Here is a 12,078-nt window from a genome sequence, read left to right on the forward strand (position 1 = left end):
GGAAGAAAAAAGAAAACAGAGCCCAGAAGTCAACCAAGACCTCCAAATGCCCACCAACCAGGTAGGCTCTGAAGTAATTGGCTTGATTCTTCTCATCCTGAAAGGGCCAGAAAGTGAGAGAGAAAGTCCTAGTGAGCCAGACCAGTGTGGCAGGTGATTTTACTCTCTCAGGCCAGAACCATATTCTCTTTAAAAATCGTTCCTAAGTAAATAGACTAGTGGTCACTAGAGGCTAGGAAAGGGAGGTAGGAGGAGGATGGAGATGGGATAATGGGCACCAAAAGCCAGGAGGAATTGGTTCTCTATATATCACAATTGACTATTGTTTACACCAATTTATTGCATATTTTATAAAAACTGGAACAGAAAAGTTCAAAGTTTCCCAACACAAAGAAATGATGTTTAAGGAGATGAAATGCTAATCGCACTCATTGGATCATTACACATAGTTTACATGTATCAAATTGTCCCTTGGAACCCCATAAATATGTACAATTCTTAGGTGCTTGTTGGAAAATCTTTAATTTAAAAATGACTCACAGTCCTTGGCATACTGTTAAGCTAGAGAGGAGTTACTTGGTTTCTAAGATCCTATGCTATGGGTGTGTCTCATAGACAAAGGACATCTTATTAAAAAAAAAAAAAGTCCAAATAAAATTCAAAGTACTCCTTGCCTTATTCTGAATCCCATAAATAGAGATTTTCCAACTAAGGAGGACCTATAAATTAGCATAACATTGTGATGGGGAATGGAGTCGGGTTTCTGAGTTTGAATCTTTGTTCTGTTACGTACTACTTGTTCATCTAGGGAAATTTGCTCAACCTTTCTGGGTCTCGGTTTTCTTATTAAATGGGATTAATAATCATACTGACCTCATAAATTTCTGCGAACAGTAGATGAGATGACCAATAGGAGTTACTCTTGGCCTTGTCTCTCACTTGGAGTCCGTGACCACGTTAGGGGGAGGGACAGATCTCTGCTTCTTGGGTTCAGCTCTCTCAGTGCCTCCAAACTGTTTTTCTATCAGAGCAGAAATCAGTTGTAGGAGGCAGATTTTGTTCAGAGGAGACCATACTCATATCATTGTCCCCATGGGCACTCCTGGGACCTAGGTAAGGCTGGATCCAACCTGATAACTTCCCTTCTAGCCCACTTGTAGATAGCTAATACTCCTCTATGGATTATATCTGCTAAAACCATACCACCCCCACAAACACACCAAGCAACCACATGACCACCAACGGCAGACCCTCTGTAGACCTGGGATACAGAAAGAACACACCAAAATTTACTTTTAAATAATAATTGTTTTAACTGAGTAAAGATAACAATCCTATTGCAAAAAATAATAAGCATCACAGATAATCAAACAGAAGACTGAGTGACTAAATGTTTTCTTGAAGGTATTTACTCACACAGCAAAACTTCAGTCAGTTGCCTAATACATGGTGGGAACATGGCATCGTGGTTACCGAGTCCAAAGAACAATCCAAACAGATCCAGTCAGTCAGTCATTCACTCATTCATGTGCACATTCCCTGATTTCATTAGCATTTATCTTCCAATCCCTGTGTCACACCCTGAGGACACACCAGTAAGTGAAACAGACGCAGTCCTTGTCAACAAATCCTTGGTCATGGGTTTCTGAAAACAACCAACATCATGTAAATTCTCAAACCTGAAAAGCAACATAGGCACAAAAACAGATATGAAAACAAAAAGGACAGAATGGAAGACATGCATGCAGGACCAGTGTAAATCCACATCATGTACGACACAAAAATGGGATCCTAATTAGAATAAGTCATACTCCATGTATGTGCAATATGTCAAAATATACTGTCATGTATATCTAAAAAGAACAAATTTAAAAATAATAAATAAATGAATTCTCCAATCTGTTTTGCAATAACAAATTAAAAATATAAAGGGGAGGGGCCCTCATTTTAAAGATTCTGAAAGCATTCAAAAGAGGTCACTGAAGAAGGTGCATAGCTTCCATGGACAGAGTCCTCCTAAATATATCTGTATTTCCAAAAAGAAAAGGAAGTACAGTCATCCTTTAGTATCAACAAGGAATTGGTTCAGGACCCTCTGCAGATACCAAAAGCTGAGGATACTCAAGCCCTACATATGAAATGCCTTAGCATTGCATATAACCTGCATGCATCCTTCTGGATAGATTTTATTTTTTATTTTTGCAGGAGGGGGTGAGGCGGTACCAGGGATTAAACCCAGGAGGATTTAACCACTGAGCCAAATCCCCAGCCCTTTTTTGTGTTTTATTTAGAGACAGGGTCTTGTTAAGTTGCTTAGTGCCTCGCTAAATTGCTGAGGCTGGATTTGAACTTGTGATCCTCCTGCCTCAGCCTCCCAAACCAATGGGATTACAGGCGTGCACCACCATACCCAGCTTCCTCAAATGCTTTTAATCCCCTCTAGATCATGCAGAATACCTAATCCAATTTAAATGCTATGTCAATAGTTGTTATATAGTATTGTTTAGGGAATAATGACAAGAAAATACAGTCTGTCCATGTTCAGTACAGACCCAATGTTTTTCTCAGATATTTTGGTCCACAGTTGGTTGAATCTACAGAAGCAGAACCCAGGTGTATGGAAGCCAACTGTGCATGAAAACTGAACAACTGGTGTTGCTTTCCCTCAGAACTGTCTGAAGACCGTGAAAAACCAAACCCTACCATTGTGTATTTTCCTGAATAAATATAGACAATTCTGACCGTCTGCGTTGCATAAGAGCACCGACTCTTTTCCCTTCCAAGGTTGGTGTGGAAAGTTCCAGAACACTGGGTCTCCTTTCCTGCTTCTTAATTGCCTTATTTGTGATGGCAGGTGAATCACTTCCCCGCTGATGCTCCATTTCAATGTGGGGTGAATTTAGGAGAATTTGCACCAGTCCCCATAAGCTCACCAGCTTCCTGGCATTTGGGACAAAAGAAATTGCCTGCATTTTTATGCATTGTAATGAGGTATATTGGTCTTGAAGAACTCTTCATTCTTTTTTGTTCTTAAATTCTAGGCGAGGATGTTATTTCTAAATGTAAAACTAATTTCTTTTTTTCCTAATATTAGGGATTTAACCCAGGGGTGTTTTAACACAGAGACACATCCTCAATCTTTTTTTTTTTTTTCTCTTGAGACAGGATCTGGCTAAGTTTCTGAGGCTGACCTTGAACTTTCTATCCATGTGCCTCAGCCTCCCGATTCAATGGGATTTTTGCCACCATATCCAGCAAGCACTACTTTTTTGTTGTTGTTGTTTTTACACAGGATTGAACTCAGGGATGCTTAACCACTGAGCCACATCACCAGCTCTTCTTATATTTTTATTTAGGGAGAGTTCTCACTGAGTTGCTTAGGGCATTGCTAAATTGCTGAGGCTGGCTTTGAACTTGCAATCCTCCTCCTCAGCCTCCTGAGCCACTGTGATTACAGGTGTGTGCCACCATGTCCAGCAAGAACTAATTTCTTTTAAACTTAGTATTCCATCTCTTTCAAAGTAACAGTTTCATAACAAAAGAATATATGTAAAGAATATTCCAATATTTGATAATTGAATTCTGTAAGGTCCTTGCTTAGCATCTAGATGGCTATCTTAAGTGACAGCTGCCATTTTAAGAAAAATTTTGCTTTCCCACCCAAGGGCGTTTCTGAGAAAGGCTCACCACTCCCTCACACCAACCCCACCCTTAACTGCCCACATTAGGACCTGCATAGCTCTAATCCCTGAGCCTGCCCCATAAAAGTCCCGAACCCCACTCTGTCTATGCAGAGATGGCCTTTATTTGTCAGCACTAACACATAAACTCTCATGTGATCTCTGCCTGGTCTCTGTCTTTCATTTCTCGCTCCCCAGTCTCCCAGTTCCTCGCTCTCCTTTCACATTCTCTTAGGCACTCAAAGAGAATCAGCAAATGTTTAAAACACTCAAAACTTTATTAAACTAAATAAATATCAAAAGTTAACTAGAGTGCTTTTCACAAGCAAACCTTGCCTACCATGATCTCCATAATCTTCATCCTGCAGGCAGATAAATTTTGGCTTTTAAATAGAGAGAACATCTGTTGTTCTCAACCGTAGATTTCTCCAACTATTTTCTGCAAGAGAAACATTAAGACAATTAACCTTACATTACATTTTTTTCTTCTATTCAGAGTAGACGGCTTTCTAGTATAAACCTCTGGTGGAATTCTCCTAAATGTCACAAATCATTTGGGAAATGGTTAGAAAGTGGATTTATACCTGCGGCTCTCACATCTACACCTCATAACATAGAAACATGATACACTGAAATGCACTGTTACAGAATTTAGCAACCAGAAAACTAACTCCATTCACTTTATTTCAAAGCTTCTTTTACATGATTTTCAAGTCTGCTCAGCCTTATTATCCAGGAAGTACTCTCGCCCCTTTATTTCATTGGCCAAAACAATTAGACTCAATCTCTTTCAGTATTTCTCCATCTTCTCCCATCCAAAGGAAACTGCTCGTGCTAAGGCAGCCATCTCCTTATTTTCTATGCAACCAGCTCAGAGTCATCAAAAGAGGTGCACATTTGTACCCAATGGAAAATAGTGAAGCATCAATTTGTCAGAAACAAATAAGTCCTCAATTCAATGTGACTGTTCAGTTAAAAGACTGCTTGGCTAAGAAAGAAAAAAACCTGCATGCAGTGGTACGGGTCTGTAGTCCGAGCAACTCAGGAGGCTGAGGCAGGAGGATTGCAAGTTCGGGGCCAAGCTCAGCAACTTAGCTTGGTCCCAAGCAACTTAGTGAGACCCTGTCTCAAAATGAAAAATAAAAAAGAGCTTATTTTAGCTTAGTGTTAAAGTACCCCTGAGTTCAAGCCCTAGTTCCAAAAAATAAAAATAAAAAAGGAAAAGCGCCATTGGGTAGATCAATTGGTTTGAATGATCAAATGTGATTTTAATGTATGTACATCCAATTGCCTAAGAAAATGATATAGGCTTTTAATACAAACAAATTCATGTTAGAGAAAGGTTTAAAAGTTAATCCATTTCCAGAGGAACATGCTTCTGCAATCTATCCATGCCTGCAGATTTTAAAGTTTAGTTCTAGTACAACTTTCAAGTTCATCTTTCTCCTGTGTGACTTCAGTATTTTTCTAAATTCTTATTTTTGACTTTAGTGTGGTTTGTGTTTCCTCATCTGTCTCTTCTGCTGGATTGTGAACTGCTTGAGGGAAGGACCCATGGCTTAGTCACCTTTGTGAGCCTTCAGCCAACACTTAGCAAACTCCGTGTGTGTGCCCTGGGCTGTTCTGGGTGCTGGCCTCACGGAACCTCCACCTATCCATTGCTCAATACAAAAATTTTAAGTAAGGCTTAAATTGCATTTATTGCTGGCCCTTGACCCTGCCTTTCCATTTTTTTTTTCCCCCAAAATTTTTACCAGCCTGAATGTGAGATCTTGGTACTTTTATCCAGTTGCAATACTTGGTAGGGGTGCCTGGGAACAGGGTGCTCACTGCTGACGGTATGAAAAGAAGTCAGAATACTCATAGGTATATCTGCAAAGACTGCCCAGCTGCTGACCGCCCCGAGGCCCTGTTGGAAGACAGCATTTGGAAAGACTTTCCTGTAGTAGTGCTCCACTCCTGGTGGATGAACCCAAGGAAATACCCTGAGGCAGAACATTCTAGGGCTCTGAGGACTAGCTTACGTGCCTATGGCCCTGTGTCCACCCTCCTCCCTAACCTTTGACTCACTGGCGACAGTTGTGCAAGTCACTGTCCTGCCACAGCCTCGGTTTCTTAACCTGCATAATAGATGTGACCGATACTACTCCCCAGAAAGGAGGGTGATTTTGAGGCCATTTTGGTAAGTACTTAGTGCCTCTAAGAATTTTTAAAGAGGTCAGAGTGAAAGTAAAGACCATGGTAAATCCTTTCTTTTCTCCCAAGAGAAAACTTCAGGAAAACTCTCTTCTTTATTTCGGCCACTTCCTGGTTTGTCGGGCTCCATAAGTTTCAGCGTGAGAACCCCCAGAGAATATTGGAGAAGGGCAAATGAGCCCCAGAATGTGAAAGCAGCATAAGACCAGGACAGATGGAGGAAGCACACAGAGTCCCAAGATTAAGGTGCCGAGTTTAATCTTCCAAAGAAATCAGCAGAGTGGGAAAGGTTAGTGATTTACCAAAGACCACGTGGCTGATCAGAGATGGGCCAGGATGGATCCTGCCCTACCGTATTTGGAATTATGAACCCAGCCCTTTCCAGCAATTCTGCTAGAGAGGTAAACTCAGGTAACCTTTCCGAAAAGTGATTTAGGCAATCTTTGCAATTGCTTTAAATACATGCATATAATTTCACTCCGAAATTCCACTTCTAGGAATTCTCCATGAGAATGTCATCAGAGGGCTAGGGTGTTACAGTTCAGTGGTAGAACACTGGGTTCAATCTCCAGCACACACACACAAAGTAATCAAAGAAGAATCTAATACTCCCATGCCTTAGGCATTAATAAATTTTTTGTGTGTGTTCTTTTCCCTATTTAAAAGAAAAAGTGTGGGAAAGATGGTGGAATGAGATGGACATGATTACCCTCTGTACGGGTATGACTGCACGATTTTAGTGTGACTCTATATATGGTATACAACCAGAGAAATGTAAAGTTGTGCTCCACTTGTTTACAATGAGTCGAAATGCATTCTGCTGTCATGTATAACTAATTAGAACAAATTTTAAAAGTAGAATACAGAGCATTGAAAATAAATAAATAGCGCTGGGGTTGTGGCTCAGCCGTAGAGCGCTCGCCTACCCTGGGTTTGATCCTCAGCACCACATAAAAATAAATAAATAAAATAAAGGTATTGTGTCCAACTATAATTAAAAAATAAATATAAAACAATAAATAAACAAAAATGTAAAAGGTAATCAGAGCAGCAAATTATGATTTAAGCCACAAAGATGTTCATAACAGGGTCATTTATAGTTTTTTATAAAAAGGGAAGCAATGTCTATCCACAGTAATCATGTTTAAATAACAACATACGTACAGGTGAACACTATGCAAGTACTAAACACTATAAGGAAGGTTATGTTATCAGCATGCTGGATGGAAAGGGGAGGAAGGCAAAACCATATGTACTTAGGATTCCAGTTACTTTAGAGGTCTGAAGGGATATGAATAGCCCAAGCAAGACAGGCTCAGGGGGGCTACAGTAGATGGTTTTGTAGATACACCATCTGTTACTGAAATCTTCACAGACTGTTTTTAGGGATTGTGGAGAGCTGAAACTTGCCATGTGCTGGTTTGTTAGAAGTTTAAGCTCAAGTCTTCAAATGGAAGAAAATGTTAAACAGAGAAAAGCGGGGTGGGGGGGTGGGGGGGTGAGGACTAAGAACTGGTATTGAAAGGAGTGGGGGAGTCATCCGGAGGGCGTAGCTTCTGATGAGAATCCAGATAAGTCTGGTCATGGGACCGGGTGGGGCACTGCAGAAGAATAAGAGATGTCTGATAAACTTCGACCTCCACACTTCACGATGAGATATCTAGGAGATAACAGGGGCAGGTGGTGAGGATAAAGGATATCCATGATTTAACAAGAGGGGTGAAAGCAAGATTAGCAAGATGAGTGATTCTCCACAATTTTGTTAAGTAGAAGAAGTCTTTCTTTGAAGAGATTCTGAATGCCACCGCATGGAATTAAGCTATGACAGTTTTGCATCTTCATGGCAACATAATTAATAAGCTAAATAATATTTAATCAATGTTTGAAGTTCCCAACAGGTAGAGTACAATATCCACCATCCTTATTTTCTTGTCAAGTCATGAAAAAAAATGTAGATATGATTTATAGAGTTAAATAAACCCAGGTTTAGACTTTGCTCTTTACTTTCTGACTATCCAGAAACCCAGTTTCCTCATCTGATAAATGGGAATATGATAAGGATAAGAAGAAAGTCAGTATGTATAAAGTGCCTAGGACATATAGATTTTCAATTAATATTTTCTTACGCCCTCTCTCTGTGCCAGTTCTGAGACTAGTAATGAAGTTCTCCATGCCTATCTTCATACTAGTTTTGATTTGGGGCAGCTATTCCTGACTTTTCCTGAATTTTCTGCTCCAGTGCCTTGTCTACCAGGTAGGGGTGGAGACCTAAGGCCACCAGACACACCCTGTCTCTCCCTGGGGTTTATGGTCACTGTGGTTTTGATCCAGATGTTCTTCAGTCTTGACTGATTTCTTCCCTTCCAGCAAAGCCTGCCCAGCCCCTCACCCCACAGGTCCTGCTTGTACTTGATCTACCACTCCAGGTGGGTCTGTTGGTTTAACTTAAGTTCTTCCTTTTAGAGTGAAGCTGGGGTAATATCTGTGATTTCCCAACATTCCCACTCTCTGATTCTAGAAAATAACCCACTATTCACCATCCACCCTTTCTCACCATCCCACACGCACATACTGCTCCCCCACAGCACCCCAGAGTGGCCTCAAGACTCAACCCAGCTCTCGGGATCAGAGCCCACCACACCACACACTGGCTACATCTTTAGTACCATGGCTGTAGGGACCACTCTGGGTTGGATTCCCAGTAAGATTCTTCAAAATGCTAGCCAGTATCAGAGACACAGGTTCACAGATCTCCAGCTGAGAAGAGTTTTTCAAAAGATTCTACTAAAAAAAAAAAAAAAGAAAGAAAGAAAGAGAGAGAGAGAGAGAGAGAGAGAGAGAGAGAGAGAGTAATACATTCCATTTTCTGTATTCTGACGGCTGGAAGCTTCTTTTTTCCTAATGAATTGAAATGTTTACCCATCACTTCCATCATTGATAATAGATCCACTCTCAAATTATATAAAACAAACTTAAAATTCCTTTTTTTAACCTACCCTATAGTCCACAATAGATCCACAAAAAAATGGAATTATTATTTATTTTCATAGGTTATTGTTCAATAATACAAGGGCCATGAACAGGAAAACCTCTGCACCCAGTCAGAGATGCAGCTCAGTGGCAAAGCGCTCACCCAACATGCACGAGGCGCTAGGTTTCATCCGCACCTTGCACCACAAAAGAGAAAAAGCCTTCTGCATCCCAAGTATCTCACAGGAGGATCTAGAATGTAAATTAAACTGGAGAAGGGCTGGGATTGTGGCTCAGTGGTAGAGCACTTGCCTCATTTGTGTGAGGCACTGGGTTCGATCCTCAGCACCACATAAAAAAATAAACAAACAAATAAAATAAAGGCATCTTCAGCTAAAAAAATATTTTTAAATAAATAAATAAAGTGGAGAAGTCAGGAATTGTTGCCAACATCAAAAGCAAAGCAAAGACCAGCACAGGGTACTTTGTTACCTGCCCCTCGGTTTTTTATATTTTTTATATTTAGATATATCTTTCACTCAAGAAATTTTATTAAAACCGATAAGATCAACAGGAGGTGAGGCTGCCCCAGTTCAATGGTGAGAACTGATTCTTCCTGTAGAAAAAAAACTGAAGCCCAAACACCTACCCAAGCAGTTGGGTGACCTTAGCAGAAGGAACTTTAGCACACAAAATGCATTCCAGAGATGAGTATTTTCTAATTGTATTTGTATGATTATTAACAATAATAAATGTATATGCATAGCAGTGTATATTTTCAATTAATTCCCATAGCGAAAACTAATCAGATGACCATCAGAAAAAGAAATTATAGCCGAGCACAGTGTTGCACACCTGTAATCCCAGTAGCTCAGAAGGCTGATGCAGAAGGATCTCAAGTTCAAAGCCAGCCTCAGCAATTTAGTAAGACCCTAAGCAAATTAGCGAGAACCTGTCTGAAAATGTAAAAGGGCTGGGTATATGGTTCAGTGGTTAAGCATTCCTGTGTGAAATCCCTAGTACCAAAAAAAAAAAAAAAAAAGGAAGAAAAAGTAAGAGTGTAAAGACATGAATTGGCGTGAACATACTTTCTATACAAAGATATGAAAAATTGTGCCCTATATGTGTAATAAGAATTGTAATGCATTCCACAGTCATGTATTTTTAAAAAACAAAATCAATTAAATTTTTCAAAAAGTAAGAAATTACACCAGGTATTATCAACAATATATTCCAGATTAGACCCTCCCATCCCAGAGGCGTTAGGTAATGCAAATAAGCTTAGAATTTAGAAAATCAATCATGACTCTTCATGGAATCAGTGTCGTTGTATTTTAGAACCTAAGTGGGTGGATTTAGAAATGCATCAGCTCAAAGATCTCCAGGTGTTATAGAGGACACCACCAAATTTATACATTGAAGTCCTAACACCTAGGACCTGTATTGGATGCGTAAGTCTTCTAAAAGAAACTTAAGTTAAAATTAGTTTATTAGGGTGGCTCCAAATCCAACGTGACTAGTGTCCTTATAAGAAGAGATGAGGACACAGACACACCCAGAGGGAAGAGCATGTGAGGACAGAGAAAGAAGACAACCAAGGAGAGAGGCCTCCAGAGAAATCCACCCTGTCCACACCTCCATCTTGAACTTCTAGATTCCAGAACTGTAAGGAAATACATTTCTGTTGTGTAGTCACTAGCCCATCGTATTTTGTTAGGGTAGCTCTAACTTATCCACCAGATGTTCTCCACTCTAAGTTTATGGAGGTAAAAATTCTCACTGGCACATTCAATGAGTCACAGCACCACGTGCTACTGCCCAAAGCCCTGTGTACCTTTGGTATGGTATAGACAGTCACCAGAGGGACAGAAAATCAATGACACTTGTCCGTCTACTATACCGCATAGAACAGAGAGTGAGAGCCCATGTACGGGCTTCAGCCCATCTCCCTGGAATGCATGCTGAAAGTCCAGAGGGATCTCACTGAGAACTTAGGGTGCTTTCTTACAGGAAATCCCACACCTCTAAGACACACCCTAAACCGGGTATGGGGGCACACACCTGTAATCCCAGTAGCTTGGGAGGCTGAGGCAGGAGGATCGTGAGTTCAAAGCCAGTCTCAGTAATTTAGCAAAGCCCTAAGCAACTCAGAGAGACCCTGTGTCTAAATAAAATATAAAAAGGGCTGGAGATGTGGCTCAGTGTTTAAGTGCCCCTGAGTTCAATCCCCAATACCAAAAGAAAAAATAACAATAACAACAACATAAAAAAAAAAAAACTACCTAAGTGAACTCCATGTGGTGGGTAGTAGTGAGAGCAAAGACGCATGTGTGGAACATCCCAACCTATCATTTTTTAAATAGAGCAAGTTGGGATCTACACCGGCAAAATCAGTTTTAGAATCACCCAAATGGCATGACTCAAGATGACTCTTCCCTATCCTGGTATTTAAGAACATCACCAACATCTGGACTACCTGTCCACTTCCAAAACCCAATTGCAGACAGAGATGCTCCATTTGAACCCAAGAGAACACTAGATATTACTGATAGATCGACCCGATGCAAAGGAATCAAAGGACCATGAGTCCTTCCACTTGGTATCTACCACATCTCTCTCCCTCCTAACTGCTCACAGTGGAAAAGCTGGACTTGAAGTTTCACACATTGCACGTTGTATGAAACTGGATCTTGGAATTGACAGGGATTTTATGTAAGACAATGAGTCCATGTGACTATTTTATTAGGGCAGGCTGTTCTCACAGAGGACTGCTCTTCAAAGAGGACAGTGCTGTTCTGTGACCTCTTTGATTAATTACCAGCAGGTCCCAGATACATGTGCGCAAGTAGAAAGTTGGTTCACTTCCTGGCAACAGCGTAGGTACAAGCTCTTCCAACAACCTGAAGTAACCACCATGTGGAGAGGCATGCATTTCCTCCTGCTGGGATCTGAGCATCACACTTAGATCTCAGCCGCCCAAGGTGACTCATGTAAATACGGAAAATCATGCAGGCACAGAGAATGTTCTAGTAGAGAGCACCAGCACCGTCACCACCCCCCAAAAAAACCACAGAATAAAAACAAAGAAATTGTTATCTGAAGGAAATTACCCGGACTTCCTCGACATTTTTATTCCAGGTTTCCCCAATCTTGGTGGACACAACATTTAGAGGCAATTTCTAAAAAAAAAAAAAAATCTTCCTAGCACCTTCTCCCCAGCATTTCCCTCAGA

Source organism: Ictidomys tridecemlineatus, chromosome 8 (genome assembly GCF_052094955.1).
Source record: "Ictidomys tridecemlineatus isolate mIctTri1 chromosome 8, mIctTri1.hap1, whole genome shotgun sequence".
Taxonomy (NCBI): domain Eukaryota; kingdom Metazoa; phylum Chordata; class Mammalia; order Rodentia; family Sciuridae; genus Ictidomys; species Ictidomys tridecemlineatus.